This window comes from Pipistrellus kuhlii, unplaced genomic scaffold (genome assembly GCF_014108245.1).
Source record: "Pipistrellus kuhlii isolate mPipKuh1 unplaced genomic scaffold, mPipKuh1.p scaffold_m20_p_16, whole genome shotgun sequence".
Classification (NCBI taxonomy): domain Eukaryota; kingdom Metazoa; phylum Chordata; class Mammalia; order Chiroptera; family Vespertilionidae; genus Pipistrellus; species Pipistrellus kuhlii.
In genome coordinates this window covers 24,915,778-24,925,268 of record NW_023425471.1, presented here as the reverse complement: position 1 = coordinate 24,925,268, position 9,491 = coordinate 24,915,778, and the positions used below count along the sequence as shown (strand labels likewise).

The following is a 9,491-nucleotide window of genomic DNA, read 5'->3' as shown; positions in this document are numbered from 1 at the left end:
TTGCCTAAAGCAATCAAATTGATTGGATGCCATTTTTGTTCAGAAGTCCCTCTTGAACCAAATTAAATTTTTTCCTGGTAACTTTCGCCCAATTAATACAAATATTTAGACCCAGAAAAGCCCTCTTCCCTCTTCTACATGATAGTTCTTTAAATGGTTGGAGACAATTATTTTGTTCCTAAAAATTCATTCTTCTCCAGTCTATATATCCCAGATTGTTTTAATTTTTCTCATATGATTTTAATTCCAGGCAATTTATGATCCTGATCACCCCCTAACATATACTCATTTTTCAATGCCCCTTTCAAAACATGACCTAAAACTGAATACTTGTGTCTGTATATAAACAGCACATTATACAGTTTTTTTCAGTCAATAGGTTTCAATGTCAAACTGAACTACCAAATTTTCATTCTATTCTACTCCATATGACCAGTTACTATGTGACTTTTTTTTTCCTGCCATTCACATTACATGCAACTAGAGGCCTGGTGTGCACTAGTGGGTCTCTAGGCCTGGCCTGTGGGATCAGGCTGAAACTGGCTCTCCAACATCCCCAAGGGGTCCTATATTGCAAGAGGGTACAGGCCAGATCAAGGGATCCCACCTGTGCACGATCAGGTCTGGGGAGGGACACAGGAGGTTGGCCAGCCGGGGCATGTCTGGCTCATCTTGCTCAGTCCCAATTGGCTGGACCCAGCAGCAGGCTAACTTATTGATTGGTGTGTTTACCCCCTGGTGGTCAGTGCACATCATAGTGAGTTGAGTTGCCTTAGCATATCATTAGCATATTATACTTTGATTGGTTGAATGGCCAACCAGTCAACCAGACACTTCGCATATTAGGCTTTTATTATATAGGATAATTTAATGTAGAGAAAAATAAAACAAGTAGTTAAAACATTCTGCATTTACAGATAAACAGCTGAAGTCAAAGAGAATATCAGCAATGCAGACAACTCAACCTTCTCATTTCACTAGAGTGAGATATATACAGAAAATAATAAGAGAAAGAGGCTAACTTTAGACATTTTCTGAAAACTACAGACCCATAATTCAACTTATATAAAAATTGAAATTGATTTCTTTTAAATATTCCTTAGCCACTAGGAGTTAGGAAGAATTAGTTATATTTAAATATGAAGACACCTTAGGTTGTGGGAATAGTAAGGACAAAGGTAATGAGTGAAGACCATGTATTGAAGACCAAACTTGCTTGGGGGGAGAAGAGAGGGGGGGACGACACCTTAAATGAGAATGTCATGAGCAACATGACCCAAAAGAGTCTAACATCAGATCTTAGAAGACCACATGCCAGCCTAAATATTTTGGACAATTCCTTGTAAAGAGGCTAACATTTTCTTAACTCTAAGTCATGAAAAAATCTGGCTGATGATGGGGAATAAAAGCAAGTCTATATTCTGTATATTATTTCTCTTCATTCAAGTCCTTCATAGATCTGCTAAGTGTAAAAGCTTTCTATTTTCTTTGCTCCTACTTTCAATGTTAATCAGCTTAACAATAACCCACAACCTTCGGACCAACTTGCTCCTACTTTCAAACAGCTTTCTGAGATCAATTTTTCACTATTAGAGAAATATATGGGCCAAATTTAAATGTCAACAGAATTGGGTCAAATCATATTTATCTGCAAAGTTAAGTTTACATGTATTCTAAACAGCATTGAGTTATAGAACAGAAAAAGAATTGAGGGAGTGTAGGGCAGTGCACGCAGCCAGCTGTTCCTTCAGGAAGAAGAGGCTCCCACCTGCCATGCCAAGGGTCTGTGGTGGCTCTACAGGAAGCCCATCTGAACTCTGCTCAACTGGATGGAGGGGCTGATCTCAGGGCACACCTCTGCTCGTGTCTGGGCCCCCACTGCCTTAGGCTGTGGCTCTGCCTTTCCCTCGGGCTAGGAGAATGTGTGTGTGCCCCCTGGCCCAGATGAATTGGAATCCAGGTCAGAAGTTCCAGACTGCCACTGTTCTCTGATGCCATGCCAGGACCAACTCAACTATTTTGGCCTCTGATTTGTAACTGTGAACTGAGCAGACTCTGTGGTGCTGCATATTACTGCTTCACAGGCATCTCTGCTGTTCACATCCTTACATTCCTCAGAGTCACCTGAGGTATACACCTCATCCAGCATATGCACCTTTTTCAAGCCAAGGGAGACCTGGTGGCAATCCACCCAAGGAAGGAGATATACTGTACTTCCACACCACAGAAATTTTACCTCACACTTCCAGTCAACAGTATCCTGAAAACTAATGAATACAGTTTCAAAATGCCAGAATTTGATGGCAAAAATGTCAGTTATATCCTTGAATTTGAAAGCAATTTGCTACCTGAAAATACACCCATTGAGGATCCGAGAATTACAGCAACCTGCTCGCAGACCCAGAGGGATGCTTTTGGGTATTTTTTTTTTTTTTTTTTTATGGCCATGCAGGCTGTGCTTGTTCACAAGCAGTCAGTGAAAGACTTATTATATTGCTGTCTCTTTGTTACCTCATGAGACTTTTCTAGAGATTCAAAATACAGTGGAGACTGGCCGGGCACTGCTACCCATTCTTCAATGGCACAAGTATCCCAATGATTAGTTCAGTAAGGAGGCATCCAAATTCTACTTCAACAGCTTGAGGACTTACTTGCAAGAACTTATAGACCTCAACACTCGGGAGTCAGGTGATATTGATGTTAAGGAGTCTCTAATTAATGTTTTCCTCAACTACCTGGTGCTTTGAATGGCATTTTCTGGGGCCACTGCTTATGTGGCCAAGGTGGATGGCATCAACTGGCAATAGCAAAGCCATGCTGTGTGTGCAGGAAGAGGATGGCTCTTGGTCAACAGTCACTCTCTCTAATGACCACAATGCTCAGAATGAAAGTGAACTGGAAAGGCTAAAATTGGAACATCCAAAATAGGATCGGCTGCTTTGCTTTCTGATGACATTTAGTTCTTTTGGTGATGTGAAGTTCAAATGGAACATTGACTTTCAAAAGAGAGTGGTAGAATCTGGCCCAGAGAAGTTTAATGACAACAAATATATCAAGTTTATCCCTCCTAATTATTATACAATTCCTATATCACTGCTGAGCCAGAGGTAAAGTACCATTGTTTAAGGCCATAAGATAAGTTTCTGGTACTGGCTACTGAATAGTTGTGGGAGATAAATGCATAGACAGGATGTGGTTAGGATTGTGGGCGAGTACATAAAGGACATGCACAACCAACAAAAAATATCTGTTGGTCCCATATTTTTAGTTTGTATTAATGACAAGTTTTATTTAGTTTGAAATAAAAGATCCAGAAAAAAAAGAAGAGACTAAAAAAAAAAAAAAAAACCCCAAAACATAAAAAGAGCACATAATGATAGAACAAAGGGGGGAAAAGCCCACAGATTATATCTATATCTATATCTATATCTATATCTATATCTATATCTATATCTATATCTATATCATCTATATCTATATCTATCTATCTATCTATCTATCTATCTATATATATATACACACACACACACACACACACACACACACCCAGTGCATGAATTGTGCATGGGTGGGGTTCGACCAGCCTGGTCAGGGGAACAATTTGCATATTAGCCTTTTATTATATAGATATATACTGTGTGGCCAGATTATTATGCATTCAGATATCATAATAATCTGGCCACTCAGTGTATATCTAACATAGACTGGCAAAGGGCTTTGCTTCTTATTTAGTTCTTTCAGTCATCAGACTTGCAGAGGTTCTACCATCTTGTAGTTATACTCTCTGAGAGGCAAGGTCTCCATGGTCAACAAGGAAGAGGAGCAGAAGAAATGAATAATTCATATATTTTATTCTAGGTTTTGATCTAGAAGTGACACACATTACTTTTACTTACAGCCTATGGGCCAGAACTTGTAATATAACTTATTCTCCCTTAACTAAAAAGGGACTGGGAAATGTAGAGGAATGCATGGGTGTTTGATGAGCACTGAATGTCTTTTCCATGATAGTTAATGTTTATTGAGTTCTTAAGATATGTCAGGCACTGAGCTAAATATACTGTGTCATTGCCTCATTTGATCTTTACTATATTCCTGTTCTATAAAAATAGCAATTATACTGATAAAAGAATCAAGTTTAAGAATGACAATCTACACAAGATTTCACAGATGGTAAACAGCAGAGCCAAGATTCAAACTCAGAACATTCTGATTCTAGAGCCAACTCAAGCTAATTTATTCAAATCCAAATGCTTTTCATATATCTTCCCTTTAGTCATCTTGAAATATTTTGTTTGAGTGAGATATAGCTTTCACTTATTCCCTCCCACACTTGACTTCTATTTCCACTTTAATTTCATTTTATTATTTTTTAATGTAATAAATATTTATTGTTCAGATTATTACAATTATTTCTCCCTCCCCCCATAGCTCCCCTCCACCCGGTTCCCACCCCAACCTCTGCTCTTCCCTCCACCCCACTGTCCTCATCCATAGGTGTATAATTTTTGTCCAGTCTCTTCCCGTACTACTACACCCTTTGCCCCCTGATAATTATCAGCCCACTCCTTTTCAATGACCCAGATTCTATTATATTCACCAGTTTATTCTGTTCCTCAGATTTTTAATTCACTTGATTTTTAGATTCACTTGTTGATAGATATGTATTTGTTGTTCATAATTTTTATCTTTACTTTTTTCTTCTTCTTCCTCTTCTTAAAGAATACCTTTCAGCATTTCATATAATACTGGTTTGGTGGTGATGAACTCCTTTAGCTTTTTCTTATCTGTGAAGCTCTTTATCAGACCTTCAATTCTGAATGATGCTTTGCTGGGTAGACTAATCTTGGTTGTAAGCTCTTGTATTCATCACTTTGAATATTTCTTGCCACTCCCATCTAGCCTGCATAGTTTCTGCTGAGAAATCAGCTAAGAATAGTATGGGTGCTCCCTTGTAGGTAATTAACTGTTTTTCTCTTGCTGCTTTTAATATTCTATCTTTGTCTTTTACCTTTGGCATTTTTAATTATGATGTGTCTTGATGTGGTACTCTTTGGGTTCCTTTTGTTTGAGGTTCTATGCACTTCCTGGTCTTGTAAGCCTATTTCTTTCACCAGGTGGGAGAAGTTTTCAGTCATTATTTCTTCAAATAGGTTTTCAGTATCTTGCTCCCTCTCTTCTTCTGGCACCTCTATAATTCTGATGTTGGTTTGCTTGATGTTGTCCCAGAGGCTTTTTACACTATCTTCAAATTTTTGGATTTTTTTTTTTCTTTTTGCTTACCCAGTTGAGTGTTTTTTGCTTCTTTGTATTTCAGATATTTGACTTGATTCTTGTGTTCCTCTAGTCTAGGGGTGTCAAACTCAATCAGAGAAGGGGCCAAAATCTAAAATCCAGCCTAAATCGTGGGCCAAATGGTTTACTGAACAGTCATAAACTGTCATTGTGATGGAAACGCAGCGGAGTGCAGTGATGACAGCGCGTTGCGGGCCACATTGCAAGGCCTGGCGGGACGGATTTGGCCCGCGGACCTTGTGTTTGACACATGTGCTCTAGTCTGCTATTTGGTCTCTGTATAATATTTTTTATTTCAGTAAGTGTATGTTTTAATTTCTAGTTGGTCCGTTTTTATATCCTTGAGGGTCTCGCTAAATTTATCAGCCTTTTCTAGGAAATTCTTGGAAAACCTAATAACCATGGTTTTGAACTCTATATCCAATCATTTGTTTTCCTCCATTTCTTTCATTTGTGATCTGTTTCTTTGTCTCTGTATTTTTTCTGCTTCCCTGAGTTGATAGGGTAGCTTTGTGTGCTAGGTATCCTCTATGGCCCAATGGGTTGTCCTCTCAGTTACCTGAGGTGGGCACTCTTGTTGCACCCCTTTGTGGACTGTGTGTATAGCCTTTTTGTAGTTAACTCTTGATTGTTGTTGGTATCACTGGAAGGAATTGACCTCCAGGCCAATTGGCTGTGAGGACCCGCTGTGTCTATTATCCAAGAACTGCTGTGCTGGAGATGTGCTTATGGAGCAGGACTTGTTTCAGTAGGGCTTTGGTGCTCACTGAGTCTGTCTCTTGAATGTGTCACTTATGGATGTGAGTAGTTGAAATCTGGTATAGTCTCACATTAACCACTAGATACACTAGCTTCTGGATCTCTAATGAGGTGCAGGTCAGCTACTGTCTGAGGCCACCCAGCAGGAGCTGCAGAGAGAACTACAGTTTTCTCCACTTTGCTTGGGGTTTGGAGGTTTTGGAGCTGTCTGACCAGAGCTGCAGTTTGTTAGGTTAAGATGAGATAGGGCAGGCAATTTATATGTAAAAGCCACTTTGAGGAGCTTGAGTGGGTTTGTAGATTGTGCAGGGTGGGGTCTCAGGGAGTCACTAAGCTAGGGTGTGGCAAACAGCGATGGCTGCCAGTCAGCCATCTCTGCATTTCCAAGTCCCTGCGTCCCGTGCCTCAGCACAGTAAACAATGATTTCTGGGTAAACCTCTACAAGAAAGTCACCCTCACTTTCTGACCTGATAGCAGACAGTCCAGCTTCTCCCCATAGGAGTTTGGGTCCCCAGTGTCTCCCCAGAACTGGAGTTCAGAATAATGAGGAGCTTGTCTCCCTTTGGGTTGAAAAAAGCAGCTCGCCCAGAAGCCGGCCACCAGCCCAAATCATGTGCATCCGTACCTCAGCTTTTCAGCCCTGTGCACATCTCAATGTTCTTTTCTTTTTCCTTCTAGTTGTAGAACTTTCACTCATCAGCTTTCCTGTGGTTCTGGGTCATAGACATTTTGTCTTTTAGTTGTAGCTTTGAAATTGTTGTGCAAGGCAGCAAGTAGGTCTTTACCTATGCCGCCATCTTGGTTTCTCCTATTATTTTCTTATTAAATATATGAAGTATAAAGAGTGAGAGATGGCAGATGAATGAATGAAAGATTTAAAAAAACAAACCCTATAGTTGTATGTTTTTCTTTTTTCTCACAAGAGTATGGGTATTTAATTGTTTGAACTTGCTTACTGTTGATCCAATACATACAAGTCATTTTTATTTGGAAGCCTTCCTTAAATATAAAGCAATGTCTAATATCTGCCTTGTATCTACAATACTTGTAACGGCCCAATGACAAAGAATATGCCTGTTGTAAGACATTTCCTTTTATAGCTATTTACATCTATGGTCATAAAACTATACTTGGCATTAAAGGGAGATCATGTCAGATATCTATGAAATTATCATTTTCCACAAAATCTTAAATAAGAGTTGTTAAATAGCTCTACTGCTCTAAAATTCAATTATCAAGAAATTCAGTTATACCTGAACATTCAAGATAATTTTTATGAATTGAGATTTTAAAAACTCATGAAACACTGGAAACTATTTCTTGAATAAATACATTTTATTAAATATTATATACACTAAATAGTGTCTCGTAGACCCATTGAACTTGGAGACAGAAAGCCATTCCCCTCACTTTGCCAATAAATAATATGAGAGAAATTATTTATTCACAATCAGGCAAATATCGATAAAGCAAAGGTAAGATACTAGGCCTCCAGGAACTTTCAATCCAGACACATTTAAAATAATAGTGATAATTATAAAATCTTGGCCCTTGAATTTTAAAATCAAATTCTCTTCAAATACTGTAAATGTTTTCTTTAGGTAAGGTGACACATTTCTATTCACATATTTGTAACTCATAGCCTAGAATAATTATATTGAATATGTTATTAATTACCAGAAAATAGCTAAGAATCTACTCAAAATAAGTATAGAAAAACAACAAATGTAGAAACATGGCTAGAATATATAAATTATTGATTGATAATGTATTAACTGGGGTGGTATAACAATTTTTACATATATCTTTGTACCATGTTACTTATACATAAATTTGGATTGTTTTTTTATTAATTTTTATTCTTTGTATTCATTAGGGTGACAATGGTTAATAAAATTAGATTAGATTACAGATATATTATTATATTTGTATATCGTATTATGTGTTCACCACACTAAGTCAAATACCCTCCATCAAAATTTATCCCCCTCCTTTACCCTTTTCTACCAGCCTCATGAGGTGTTTATGAGGTTCTTATTTTGCTTAATCCCTTCACCTTTTTCACCCAACACCCCAACTCTCCTCCCCTCTGACAGCTGTTAGCCTGTTCTCTGTATCTATGTGACTTTTTATTTTGCTTGGTAGTTTATTTTCTTCATTAGATTCAAGATATAAGTGAAATCATATGGTACTTTTCTTTCTCTGACTGGCTTATTTAACTTGGCATAATACTCTAGTTCCATCAATGCAAAAGAAAAAGTCAAAAGATTTAAGACACAATAGTAGTTATATTTGTTTAAAATGTTTTACCTCATGATTTTAATTATCTTTCCTGACTTACAAGGACAAAAAGAGTAATTTTATGCAAACCAAAAAGAAAAACTATGTTTAATATGTGTCACTTTGGTCTAATAGAGCAGAAGTTCTGAATTATTGTCTTAGTTGTGTGAATTTGGACAAGCAGGAAATAGTCACACTAATTTCTTTTATTTTTAAAATGAGGATTAAAATATCTTCTCTCTGAACAACATAGGTTTGTTGTGAAAATTATGTAATTCAATGTATATGAAAGCTTTTGGGAAAGATGAAAATTGATTTATAATATATTTAAGGTATGATTTTGTGTATTAACATCATAAACTAATATTCCCTTCATATGCATCAATGTAACTTCTCCTCCATATTTTGCTGTTTTGTTTACTCCACAAAACAAGAAATCAGACAAAAGACCAAGAAGTTAGGTTATTTGTGCTAAGTTCTATAGTAAATGCTGGACAAAATTTTACAAGTTATTATTCTTTGGGTGCTTTCTTCGTGCATATGTGCTAGTCACTACACTAGCTGGTTTACATGTATGTTATTCCTTCATCCCTTGTCTAATTATGTGAGGTAGGTTTTATAAATATACATAGATGATGATAGATAGATGATAGATATAAATAGATAGATCATAAGTAAATTTCTCTAGGTCACACAGCTGGTAAGTAGAAAAGCCAGGATTCATATCAGGTTTATCAGCTTCCAAAGTTACTTCCTTTATTATAGGTTATCTTTTTGAGATCATAGTCACATGCTGGAACAATGTTCACCTTCTTTTGGTATGCATACATGTTTTGTAGACATTGAAGTGATACAGAATGGCATTTTTAAAAACTCAGTTGCTTTCTCTAATAATATAAATGTTTCTGTTCTGTTGACCTTATGTTTCTGTACTAAAAATCGTTTCTGACTTGCCCTTTCTGTAAGACTAAAAATTTTCTGATTGAATTTATCATAGTCCAGAAACTTGGAGCCTTTTTGAGTTTAAAGTTTTTAAAAGGATATCCTTTTCCCCTGGATTTGATTATCTCATGGACAGCAGTCGATATCCTCATGCATAGGAATGTATTTACTTATAGGCACATAAGTAATTCATTTATAAAATTGAATTATCTGA

General features: G+C 37.1%; 1 pseudogene; it reads left to right on the top strand.

Moving 5' to 3' along the window:
• The first annotated feature begins 1,981 nt into the window (after nt 1–1,981).
• Nucleotides 1,982–3,300, top strand: LOC118720219 (annotated as a pseudogene).
• Nucleotides 3,301–9,491: the final 6,191 nt, after the last annotated feature.